The 13747-nt window shown below is 47.4% G+C and overlaps 1 protein-coding gene across 2 annotated transcripts in view; it reads left to right on the forward strand.

Moving 5' to 3' along the window:
• The first annotated feature begins 6765 nt into the window (after positions 1–6765).
• RBBP8NL (RBBP8 N-terminal like) overlaps positions 6766–13747 on the forward strand; it is a 62173-nt gene continuing 55191 nt past the window's right edge. The window contains exon 1 of one of the 2 annotated variants that reach the window (XM_025186164.3): positions 6766–6977. The gene's annotated coding sequence lies outside the window, so the exon portion shown is untranslated. Of the gene's footprint in view, positions 7090–13747 lie in introns of both variants that reach the window. The other variant, XM_014575086.4, reaches the window with a different exon arrangement.

Consider the following 13747-nt stretch of genomic DNA (forward strand, 5'->3'; position numbering starts at 1 on the left):
GTATGTACAAAGAATGGTTTCTAAATCAGGATTTTTAACACAAGTTTTGGAGGCTGTTCCTAAAGGTCTTTAAAAGGTTAAAGAAACTCATTCCTGCCTGCTCTCTATTTGACCCAGTGCCAGTCCCGCAAACTCGGGCATGCACTTTAAAGTGAATGTACAAATGGCCTACTACCAGGAAGCACTGTACAAATACAGGATGTCAGGCTTGTACAGGAGACATTAATACCAAAGCTCTTTTTTTGGCTACTGTTGATATGTGAGTGTGATAAAACCTGGGAACAGGCTAATGGTGCCATTGGCGTATTGTGTCTTTAAATACCAGTGCCTCTTTCTTAGCTTAGAAATCACCCCTGTTGGTTAAATCCAATAAATGTGATGTTCTTTAGAAGTTTATAGTGATGGTGGACAATCAGTTTGTCTTGGCCTTTGCTTGCCACATTCTTACAGGGCCTTTTCACCTTCACAATGCAGGGGGAAAGGTTCAGATGCATGAAATCTCCTCAGATATCCAGTCAAAGGGATCACAAAGGATAGAATCCATCCAGAGTAAAACGGAACGCACATTCTAAACAGGAGCACGCCTACTCTGACATACACACGCTGACGAGTCCTTGTTAATCTTGTTTGGGAACCTGAGCTAAACAGAGGATGCTCTGCCTTCGCCGGGTACACATCCCATTCATGGGCAGATCTGAGAGAATTCTCAGGACCATTCTTGAAGACCCAGAGTTGTAGTCCATTGTTTGCTCTGTGGTTTGTTTTTGAAAGTTGGCTAGCAACCTCTGGTGGATAGTACTTGTAATATACAATGATCTACTAGTGACCGCCTGCTCTTCCTTCTGCATAAGAAAACAATAGAGCTGCTGGGCTGAAAAAATTTGAATGGGGGAGATTTTAATCCCCTCTTTGAGAAATCTTTCTCTTCGGTTCTCTACAGGTTCTCAAACAGCCTTCACCACAATATTATCTGAGCCCATTTTTGGTGGGCATTAACTGATGTGGCTAAGATCTACCATGAGTTCGTTTGCTCTTTCCTCTCAATCTCTCTCTCGGGGGGGAGGGGGGGAGGAGGAGAAGTGTGTGTGTGTGTGTGTGTGGTTTTGATGGGGTTTGTGGAGGATTGTGTGTGTGTGTGTGTGTGTGTGGTTTTGATGGGGTTTGTGGAGGAGTGTGTGTGTGTGTGTGTGTGTGTGTGTGTGTGTGTGTGTGTAGGATTGCAAAACCAAGAGGAAGATGCTACGAAAAGTGTCTAAAGCTTATTCATAATACTGTCTGTAGCTCTTGTCATGCTGCAGGAATCCCAAATACTTTACAATTATATATACCTAGCCCCTTTGGAATAGAGCCACCTCCAGGATGGGGAGACACTGACACACAACACGCTCAGCAACATGGAGAGAGGGAAGCTGTAGCCAAGAGTGCAGTGTCTAAGCAGCTCAGAACAGGACCCTGAATTGCAACCTGATTTGAAAGGCCTGATAGTAGGGAGGAGCCTACATGGGTTTGTTATACTGCTACCTCTGGGCTATCTTGGTTCACAGACCTGAGAACCAGGTCCAATGCTGGTTCCACCACACCAGCACTGCTCACTCAGAGCACATTAGACCAGGGATGGGCAATAATTTTCACAGGGGGGCCACTTAATGAATTTTGGTACATGGTCACAGGCTGGCTCTGCCTGGGGCAGAAGGGGCGGGGCTGAGGGGACTAGCCTCCTCCCAGAGTTGCCTGTGGCCAGAGGCTCTGAATTAAAAACACAGCTAAGGGCTCGCAGCTCCTGGCCCCGCTGCTACCATGCTGCCTGGCAGCCACCCGAGATTACTGCAGCTATGTAAAGAGCTCATCGCTCCTGGTGGCAGCTCGGCACTGGCAGGGGCTGGAGCCATGAGCCATTTAAATAGGATCCTGCCGTCTGAGCCACCACCTGGAAATTCAGTGGCACAGGCAGCAGGATATAAATAGAAAGTGGACAGATGCAGTCTGTGGGATACCTCTGGTATCCCAAAATAACATTGCAGTGTAGACATACCTTAAGTGAGGCCAGAATCAGGCCCTACAATAAGTGTTTCACACCTGAAGTATAGATTATGAAGTCATGGAAGGTGTGGAGGGTATAAGTTACTATTCCGCTGGGGAGACCCGGCACAATGTGGAGAGGAAGGATGTTTTTCCCTTAGAACTCTGGCATCTAAGGAGATTCCCTTCAGAAATACAAGGGGTGCTGGGAAGTGAGTTTTGAGGGGGGATTTGAAGGGGAAGAGGCGGGGCTTGACCCAGGGAAAGCGGGAGACAGCTGTTCCAACAGCTTTGATTTAAAAAAGTACCAGCATGTTCAGGCCTTTTGACCATGATATGAGCCCATACCCTTGAGTTTGGTTTAATTTCAACAGATTTAGGTGCAGCAGTTCCTTCCCATCCCATCTGTCTCATCCCACCCAGTTTCCATGGCGATGTATAGCACACCCTCATAAATTTGAAGTGGAGGTGGAGGTTTTTAATTCGCACTGACGTGATACACAGTAAGGCCCCCTTCATGGTGATTAGGTTTATGATGTCAATAAAACTCCTGGAGCCCATGCTGACAAGGTCAGTGATGATTGATCGCCTGTAGAAATGTTTCTTAAACCATCACTGAAATGCCTATTAATAAGCAAAAACTGAGGAAACTAACAAGAAATGCTACATCGAGGCTGGGAGTCTGACTTCAAACCATGAAACCAAGACATTCGGAATTTTACTCCTGCTTCCTTAATTCTACAGCATCCCTAATGGACCAACACATGTAGGAACTGATTTGGACCCATTGGTCCATATTTGTTCTGTATGATTGTTTGTTTGTACTATGGTATTGGCTAGGGACCCCATTGTGATAAACACTGTGCAAACACAGAACAAAAAGATGGTCCCTGGTCCAAAGAGCTGACAATTGTAGTATAAGACAGACACAGCTGATGGATCAAAACAAACAGAGAGTAGCACAAGGAACCAATGAGATAATGCTGTCTAATACTTAAACCCAGAGGGGTAATATGGTCTGGAAACATAGCCATCCTGGGGATTTATGGGCCCCTACATAGTTCTACTAAGCTGGTGCTCCTGTGCCCAATGGCAGCTGGGGAGCTGACAATTTTCTAGAAATGTGATTTTATCATCTTCAGCAACACACCAATGAAATGTTTTTAAAGCAAATTTTAACCGAAGATCCTATAAACTAACCCAGTAAATTCAGAAAATGACAGAATATACCTGCTCATCAAGTCTAGTACTCTGCCCTCATGGCAGGACCAAGTGTAATCACCACCTGGCAGATTTGAACCTGGGACCTCTGAAGCAGAGTATACAAGCTTCTACCCTATGAGCTAAAAGTCAGCTGGCTCCCAGCCCATGCAGTAGAGGTCTCTTGGTCTTAGCTGTTGCTGTCATCTAGGTACCACTAGCATTGCTCAGTAACCACACAGTGGGTACGTCTAGACTACAGGCTTTTGTCGACAGAAGTTTTGTCAACAGATACTGTCGACAAAACTTCTGTCGACAAAGAGCGTCTACACTACATTCAGTTCTGTCGACAAAGCAAGCTGCTTTGTCGACATGGTAGTGTGGATGCAAAGGACAGTTTACATGCAATAACACCTTCTGTCGACAGAAACTCTGTCAACAGAAAGCGTTATGCCTCGTAAAATGAGGTTTACCAGCGTCGACAAAACTGCTGAGTTCTGTCGACATTATGTCAACAGAACTCAGCGGTAGTGTGGACACAGGTATAGTTTGGTCGACAAAAGTCCACTTTTGTCGACCAAACCCTGTAGTCTAGACACACCCTGTAAGTGTGTGGGTTACATAAGCACCATCTAGATCATCCCTGATGGGTGTCTGTCTAACCTGCTCTTAAATATCTCCAGTGATGGAGATTCCACAACCTCCTAGGGCAATTTATTCCAGTGTTTAACCACCCTGACAGTTAGAAAGTTTTTCCTGATGTCGAACTTAACTCCCCCCCCGCCCCCTTGCTGCAATTTAAGCCCATTGCTTCTTGTCCTATCTTCAGAGGCCTAGGAGAACATTTTTTCTCCCTCCTCCTTATAACACCCTGTTAGATACTTGAAACCGGCTATCATGTCCCCTCTCAGTCCTCTCTTTTCTAAACTAAACAAGCCCAGTTCTTTCAGTCTTCCCTCATAGCTCATGTTTTCTAGGCCTTTAATCATTTTTGTTGCTCTTCTCTGGACCTTCTCCAATTTCTGCACATATTTCTTGACATGTGGTGCCCAGAACTGGGCACATTATATACAATGATGTATATGTTTGGATCCATCAGCCCGCTGTATTTCACCATGTTAGTCTGTCCACCCCTAATTGACATATCCCTCGGCGACATAAACTATCTGCCGGGAACGAGCAAGTATGAAAGGGGCCAAAAGACACTTGGTAGCTATTTGCTCTTTCAGTGAGCTCCTGTGGAGCCCTCAGCCAATAGTAATGAACCCCGAGTTGCTTTGTGACCTCACTTTCCCACAAAGAGCAAGCGAGGCGTTGCATACACGTGGTGCCACACACGGTCCTGACGGGTCTCCTAAGGCCCACAGCTGATTGGTTGGCTTGTTTCCCCAGCCTGCTACTGACACAATACTGGTGTGCACGCACCTGCTTAGGAACGGCAGCGCCTCAGCCCCCGGGCAACCTGACACAGTACCAGTGAAGTGCAAAATTGAGGTTTTGCAGCCAAGGGTGGTATAAGGCAGGGGTGGGGAACCATTTTTGGGTCAGGGGCTGCTGACTCACAAAAAAATCAGTTGGGGGCTGCACACAAGTGAGAAGCAAAAAAAAAAAACCCTTCATTGATGTGGCCCCCAACTGAGAAGGAGACACTTTCCACATTCCCCTCCCACACCAGAGCCTAAGGGGCCCAGCCTAGTAGATTTGTGTACTCCAGCCCTGTGGTAGGGCATCAGGGGGGCTGGAGTGCCAGCACAGGCTCCCCCATGCTGGGGGGAGGGCCATGAGCCTCGGGGGCCAGATACAGGCAAGCCGAGGGCCTCATCTGGCCCCTGGCCCTGAGGTTCCCCATCCCTGGGGGATGAGTGGAGGCCGCCTGCAGGATGACATTAGGAACATTGCCAGGGGATGGTTGGCTCTAACATGGACACTCTTGATGAGCCAGATCCTCTGCTGGTGTAAATCAGTGTAGCAACATTGACATCAATGGACCTCCGTCAGTTTACACCAGCTGAGGATTCTGCCTCTTAGCTGGGAGCTGAGACTCTCTGTGCAGCTACAGAGCAGGTGTGATCTGGGCAACAGCAGGGTAACCCTCCCTAGCCCGGCTGCACCACCAAAATACTCCTACCCTGTTTGGAGGAACCTCCTTCAGGGGCAAGAGTTTGCGCTCCATGTCCACTGGGGTCTGGGCTTCTTTGCCAGTTGGTCCCAGTTGCGGTGACGGCATTAGTGGGTGTTTGGTTTCCTTAGACAAATGTTGTCACACGCTTTTAGCTCAAGGGGCAGCCTGGGCTGCTACGGAACTGAAAGGAGAGCTTGTTGGAGGGGGGTCTCTATCATCTTTTTGACAGAGTCTCCCAACCTGCTGCAGAGGCAGCTACCATGCTGTGTTTCGTTACCGACGCAGCACATTAGAGGGGCAAGTCCCTGCGTGCTCTCTCCGCCATTCTCTCACTGTGTCTCGCAGAGACTTTACCATCGCCTGTTCTCTCTTGGCTCATCTCCTTACTCGGGAGTCAAAGTCTTTTAGATAGTAAATACACGTTTTGCACATTTGAACTGTGCAAATGAGCGCCCCTCCAGAAGCAAATCAATTCTCCTGCAGGGGAAAAATCAGCTGGCAAGTAAAGAGGAAATACAGGTTGGTTTCCTGCTTGTATAGTGAGCTACGTGGTTCCATACAGGGAAGAAGACAATATTTCTGCCCCAAAAGCCTTAATCTATGCTTTTTTTTTTGCTTTTTTTTTTATAAACAAAGCAGCCTTCTTTTGCACGGCTTCCAGGACTGTCAGAATGGTGCAAGAATGGTGGAAGCTCTAGTGCAGATGTCTCACTGATTTTTTCACTGCCGTGCCATCAAGCCTCAGGGCAGGGGGACATGGGCAGGGTGCTAAAAACATGGTCCCGTCTGCACTCGCATTCCCACTATTGGAGGTATATCAAAGGTGGTGCCACAGCGAGCTATTAAGAGTGCATGGTTTAGTGGAGTGTGCACTGGTTTGGGAGTGTCGTGATGGTTTAATGTTGTAATCCTAGCTCTACCGATGGCCTTGGATGGGTATGTCACATCTCTGTGCCTCAGTTTACCCATGTACACACACACCTGTTTTGTCTGTCTTTTCATTTAGATCATAAACTCTCTCTGGTTCAATACATTTCTCTTTTAGCACAATGGGCCCCCATCTCAGTTGGGCCCACATAGCTGTATTGTAACATTAATGTTGTTAGCCCGCCCCTAAAAAATCCCTAATGGGCACCAGCGTGGTGGAGTCAGCAGCCTTGTTCAAACAGAATGTGAGTAGAAGGATTAAATGGGATGTCATGGTGCTTTCTCTGTAAAATAACTACGTTATATAAAAAGACGGAAAACAAAAATCCCACTGTTATGGCAGATGCATTATTTAAATGGGCCAGGTTGTTAACATGAGTTGAGTTCAACCAACAGCACAAGTTGAACTATAATTACAGGAAAACAATCAAATCCCTATCTGAGTTCATAACAAACTGGTCTTACCGCTTTTGTGTATTATAGCAGAACTTGTTTGGCAGCTTGGACGAAGCCGTGCCGCCTTTCTGCTGCTGGGTTAAAGAAACGTAAACCAGTAGAGCAAGTTGGACAGAAAAGAAAAAATTATGGCTTATTGTCTGTGCAAGTTCACCCACACTGCTCCCTTCTATCTCCCCAATGACTGCAGACTGACCACGGCTTAAGGCAAGCGAGTGCCGGCGGAGTCGAGAGAGGCGAGCAGCAACGCAGAGTGAGTAACATTGTGCATGGAGTGACCTTTATCTAGCCCTGGCATCCCAGGCAAAGTCACGGAGCAAGGAGGGGAAGAGCTGATTCATTCTGTGCCCACAATGGAGGAAGAGGTGAGGAGGGAAAGCACGTCAGTGCTCAGAGCTGCTGCTGTCACTCATCAGTGCCTTGAATCACGTTCAATTTTTAACCGAATATGTGGAGTTGTTCAGGGATTCAGGGGGAGGGAGGCTCCCCTTCCAGATTTGGTAGGCAATCCAGAGAAAGTTGGAATTCTACTGCATCAGCTGGCTTCATTGCCTGCTGCAAAGTGAGGGGGAAACAGCTTGAAGCAGCATCTGAGCTAGCCAGGCCAGCAGAGACCATGTTGAGTAGTAATTCCATTTCCCTGGTGGGGGTCTTGGTTGTCCATGTTGGTCTTTTTGCTAAATGGAGGTGCAGCCGGTCAAAATGTGGGGGTCCTGAGCAGGAGACTGATCCTGCTTTGGGCAGGGGGTTGGACTCCATCTCCTGAGGTCTCTTCCAACCCTGAGATTCTATGATAACTGTCTTGAAAAATATAAACAGTTGTTACAAGGAGAAGGAAGAAAAATCCTCTCAAGTTGTGAGGATAGGACAAGAAGCTTAAATTGCAGTAAGGGCAGGTTAGGCTGGACATGGAGAAAAAACATCCAAACTGTCAGGGTGGTCAAGCACCGGAATAAATTGCCTAGGACAGTTGTGGAAACTCCATCATTAAAGATTTTAAAGAGCAGGTTAGCCACACCTGCCCCCCCCCCCCACACTGCAATTTACAACAGTCCTGCTAATATCATGTCCCTGCTTTAGTTTTCCAAACTAAACAAACACCATTTTTTTTCAGTCTTCCCAGTCAAAGGCCATGTTTTCTAGTCCTTTAATCATTTTTGTAGCTTTTCTCTGGTCTTTCTCCAATTTGTCCATGTCTTCCCTAAAATGTGGCACTCAGAACTGGTTACAATATTCCAGTTAGGCTTAATCAATGCGGAGTAGAGAGGAAGAATGACTTCTCATGTCTGGCTTACAGCTGTCCTGCTAATTCAGCCCAGAGTGATGTTTGCTTTTTTTGCAATAATGTTACACTGTTGACTCATATTTCGGCTTGCGATTCACTGTGACAAAAGCCCTGCACAATTTGTATCCTCATCTGCATCTGTAGCCACAAAAATAAGCCCCAGATATTGGCATCCACATCCGCGGATTCAGATACCCATGGATATAAAGTAGATGTTGGTGGATTTGCAGGGCTCTGTATCTTATTCTTGTATAGCAGCTTGTTTGCTGTCTGCAATATCATTTAGTCATAGGATTCCCTGGCTGTTTTACAACACTGTAAATGAGACAACTAAGACATCTGTTCAGCAAGATATTTAAGCACGTGCTGAACTTTAAGCATGTGAATTATTCCTCTGGCATCAATGGTAGTTTTTGTGGGCTTACAGTTGGGCATATACTAAAGTATCTTTCTGAATAGGAGATTTAATTTGCCTGGCGAACAGAGTCAGAAAAATGGGGGAAAAAAACACTTGGCTTCCTTAGAGCCTTATTCAAACATGGCAGGATACAAATGTCTTTGCCTCCTTGAATTGTGTGAGGACAGGGAAAGGGGTGAACATGTTCTAACCAGTCAGCAAATATGCAGTGCAGTAGGACAGCTTGAATGTAACAGCTGCCTAGATGCGCTTTGTGGCAGTAGCTTTGGTTTGGAGGCTGGCTTACGGCTTCAAGAAATGCACATTTCAGCTAGTTGCACACCAGAGAAGGGAGCTGTCTAACCCACAAAAAGTAGAATCTTCAAGTTGTTTCAACGGCAGCTGTACATGCCCCCACTGTGGCCAGACAATTAAGGATACTGAGTGTCTACATCAAAGGCTCTCAGTCAAGCACATTCAGAAACAGTCACTCATTCTCACTACCCCCTGCCACAAGGGCATTCTCTTCCCCAGGCAATCAGGAGGCCAACTGAGGCACAGAGTAGGCCAGTGGCTTGCCTGGGACCGCACAACTGAGGAAAATGGCAGAGGTGGAAATAGAATTCAGACCACCTGACTCCCAGCCCTGTTTGGCTCACTGGATGGCAGTCCCATTACCATCCTTAACACCTTCCAGGCTCACACTCTAACTGCTGTCATTGTGCTGCTCAAATTACCCAAAAGGTGCATTTAGAACAAAGTGCATTAATCGGAACATTGACTCTATTATTTGTGTAACGCCGACAGGCAGAATTGAACCTGGAACCTCTGGAACTTAGAGCATGAGCCCCTCCTGCATGAGCCAAAAGCCAGGTGCCTCTCAGCTAAGGCTGTAGAACAGACTCATAATTCTCTCTGGAAGTGCCACCAGTTGGGACAATACACCACACCCAGCAAACACTGGAGGCTCTAGCATATCTTACTGTAACTGCCTGGGTGCCCTGGTATGTGTATTGTGTATGCACAACAAGGCATCTTTATTGCCCCGTGGACCTGTTTTGCGCTCCGTGCCCTCACATTCCATTAACCTGAAGGAACATGCACCTAATAACAGTCCAAAGAGATATGAGAGAGAGAAGATTTTTTGATGCATAGCATCTCTGACAGATCACAGCCCTGTATTATACAACCACTTGAGTGAGCAGCCCTGAGAAGCGGTGAGGCAGCTAGAGCAGGGATAAGATGGGGATGAAATTGAAGGAAAGTGCATGCTTTACCCAGGAGAGCATCCACCTAGCCCAGTCTGACCACAAGGTACTATGCTAGGCAGCAATGGTGTGCTCATAAAGAGAGAATGGTTTCCTACCTAGTTATTCTATTGATTTTGCTGACCAGTATCAATGCCTTGCTAAAAGGATTGCAGAGGTTTTGTGTTGAATTTATTTCAATACAGGTTGAACCTCTCTATTCTGGCACGTTTTGGTCTGGCAACATCTGTGGTCCAGCTTGATTTTAGTTAGCCAGATTCCACTTATCATGGGTATGGTCAAGTTTCCCTTGATCCCATAAAGTTTGTTTCCAACTGCCAGTCCTGGCTCTCAGTGTTCTGTGCTGTTATTTAGCTTGAATGTACCTTTAAATGTTCTCTAAAAGCCCAGTAAGCAGCGGAAGTGTTGGTAATGCTGCTAGATAGATAGATGCTGGTAGACAGGATACTGGGCTAGAAGGACCTTTGGTCTGACCCAGTACGGCCGTTCTTATGTTCTTATGTAGATACTGTTGACTTCCCGTGGTCTGAACATTTCTCTGGTTCAGCAGTGGTCAAGTCCTAAGGGTGCCAGACTAGAGAGGTTCAACCTGTAATAACAATAAGCCAATAGGGTGATTTATGTCTCCAGAGAGCTTTCCAAATGCTGACTAACCATTTGCACTGCAACATGTAGACTATGTTTCTGATTTGCAGCTCTCTCGTTGCTTTGGGAATGCTAACCTAGATGCCATGGGGATTGGCAGCAGGTAAGGCAGCTGTACTGATAAGAAGAAATGTATTGATCCACACTGGGTGCAGATGGGGGTGGTAACATGCATTGGGCTGTTTTGTGAGCAAGAAGGATGGGGCATGTTGCCAGATTTTGACTTCTATCTCCCTAATGGGGCAGGAATATTACTTACCAAAATAGCTAGATTTGGGGTGGTTGAGTGAATAGGAAACTGGTTTGCAGTGCAGAGGACTAGCTAGTGGAAATGACTAGCCAGATTTTATGGAAGCAGAATATAATGGCCCAAGATGGAACTGGGCTTTATTGCCCCTGCTGTTGTGAAAAGGGAAATATTTCCTGACTGTAAAGACTTCAGCTCTAGCCAGTGCACGGCCTTTCGGGGAGTCGTACCAAGCGGTTATAATCCTTCTGCAAATGCCCTACCGAGATTTCCCCACTCAGAGGGGAGCTCCTCCACTGGTGCATCTCTACTGCAGTCACATCTTCCCTCCTGCTCCTGGTGCAGAGGGGGAGGCATGGACAGGAGGAGGTTTGTGTAGCTCTTTAGAGAGGGCTGGTCGGGATTTACTGCCGAGGTGTCCTCACAAGTCTCTGGCTCCGTTGATGATGGTAACCAGAAGGCTGCTTGCGTGTGTGCTCAGTGAAGTGGGCCGTGTCGACTTGTGCATTTAGTCTCCACAGCAGACCCCCAGAAAGCCCCCAAAGACCACAAACCAGATAAGGATCGAAGGTGCCAGGCCAGGTTTATTGTAAAGTGAAGTACAGTAATAGTTGTCAGTAGACTACTGAACCACTACACATTTGTACTTGCCACAATGGAATGACTCAGTAAGTGAGAAATTTCCACTGCCCCCTAGGTCATTCAAAGGCTGTCTCCCCCAAAACACCACATTATATACAGGTGCAAACAAATCACACCTCACTGCTGACGTTGTCAGGTTATCACCCTCTGACGCTACTTAGCTACCACCCATCAACCTGTACCTCGTGGCTTGATTATATCATCATGCTGTCATTTTAGTCCTTTTCCTGAACCTGAGGCTGTATCTGTGGGGAGTGAGTACCAAGATTGTTTTGAATGAGCTAGTGGTACCACCTGATTTCAACTTATGACCAGTACCAATTATTGTTCCGCAGTCAGTACCTAGCACCAATGAGTGTTTTACACTCTCCGCCCTGTTCGTGCCAAGTTCTGTGGGCTGGGGCCTGCCTCTTGCTCACGGCTTAGCTTTGCTTCATGTTAGCCATGTTTTGTCCATTGGAGTAGGCCTCAGGCCTCAGATCAGGCCTGTGCTGCATGGGCTTCTGTTTTAGGCCTTCATCTGACTACAGTTTGCACCAGTTAAGCTTCATTCCAGTGGCACCCTATAAAGCTGCCTGGCAGCAGCTTTAAAATTCATCGCAGCCACGACTGGTCCAAGAATGAGGAAGCAGAAGCTGACTCCCTCACAGCCCACATAGCCACTTATCTAAAGGGTTACCCCTCTGGCAGCACAGCGCCATGCTGGGGCACTGGCTGGGTACTGAGTCAAAGGAAAGAATGCCACATGCCCGATGACCAACAGCACCTGCGTGTTCGTGATGAAAGATTTCCCAACCCCCTGGCTTGACCCTGCTTAGCTCAAGAGCCAGCATGATCACAGAAATGTTGTAGTGTGGGTGCAAGGCTGATGGGAGTGTCCTTTGAGTGATCAAACAGAGACAACACGCAGATCATCTGTTCCAGGTTTAAGATCTGCTCCAGCCTCCTCTGCCCGCAGGGCTTGGGAAGCTTCAGATCTTTGGGGGCAGGTAGAATGAATGAGGCTCTTTTTGCCTTTTTGCCTTTCATCTTAATTATTGGCCTGATGAAATCTCAGGCCCAGCCTGAAGGTAGTGAAAGAGTTAAGAAGAAGGTGACAGGTAAGCTGCAGAGAGGAGCAAAGTCGGATGAGCATTAAACTGTGAGAACAGTGGTTCTCAAACTTTTTGACCTGCGACCTACCCCGCTCACTGCAAACCTTTCCAAGGACCACCAGCCAACCACCCATGATGACAAAATGGGTGTTGGGGAGGTGGGTCTGGTCAGGAGGTAGGGTGCAGGAGCAGGCTGAGAATGGGAAGTCTGGGAGGGGGGAAGGGCGCAGGAGCATAGTGAGGGGTGTCAGCTGGAAGGGGGTGCAGGAGGATGATGGGGGTGTGAGATCTTGGCAGAGGGGGGGTGCGTGGGGATGATGACTGTGTACGGTGCTTACCTGGCACCGTACTGCTCTCCGGACACCACTCTCCGCTGCCCCCATGGGCTGTGATCCCAGCCAATGGGAGCAGCAGGGAAACCCTCCAGACGAGCAGTTTCCTGTGAGGCCATCTCCCCCCCTGGGGGGAGTGGCAGCATGTGGAGCCGCTTCCTTACCCCACAAGCCTGAGAATCTCCCCTCACCCCAGCAGCGAGAAGCCAGCGCTGGTGTGCCTTCCTCACGGGTCAGGGGAGGGGTTGGGACTGGAGAGCTGAGGCGGGGCTGGAGCACCCAAACAGGCCCCACACGGCTAGGGGAAGCCGACGACCCATTTGCAAGATGGTCATGGACCACTAGTGCTCTGCAGACCACGCTTTGAAAATCACGGTGTCAGTGGATGCTTTTGATCAATCCAAGAAAAAAGTGGTTTGGTTGAAAGCCAAGGAGACCCTTCCTTTCATCTCCATCTGCCTGATAGTAACAATGCCAACAGCTGACCTTCTTTAATGTGAAACTCCCTGGTTTTAAAAGATGCCTCAGATTGGATCTTCTTACTGGGCAAAGCCAATCAGAGCACAACATTGGGTTCTGCTTTGTAAGTCTGACCCACAGCAGCACACCCCATTCTTATAAATAACACTGACGACAACAGCCAACTCGTTAAGGATTTGATTATCCGCATTGTTTCCAATGCATGAAAGTTTTTTCTGTTTATTTGCATGCTCACCACCCAGACTCAAGATGCACTAGCACCTCATTATTCTGCAGCAGCAGAGGTTTGTGGCTTATAGCAACACAGATACAATGAATTGCTCGGACAAAAATCTTTTTTCTTTCTTAATTATACAATCCCAGACATCATTTGTGGAACAGGACACATGGAGAGCACAATATGAGCTGCAATGAGGTAGGAATCTGCATTTATGAGCCCTATGGAGGCCATTTTTCTAAGCGCTGCTTGTCAAATTTGCAAGACACATTTTGAATGCCTGCAATTCAACTGTGGGTGCCTATCAAAAACTAAAAGTGTAAGAAGCTTGACTACCCATAATTTAATTAGCCACAGTCGGGCATACATTTTGGGTACTCAAAAGCAGGAGGGTAGCAGGCAGTTGTTTCCCCTCC

Source organism: Pelodiscus sinensis, chromosome 17 (genome assembly GCF_052426305.1).
Source record: "Pelodiscus sinensis isolate ZL-2025 chromosome 17, ASM5242630v1, whole genome shotgun sequence".
Taxonomy (NCBI): domain Eukaryota; kingdom Metazoa; phylum Chordata; order Testudines; family Trionychidae; genus Pelodiscus; species Pelodiscus sinensis.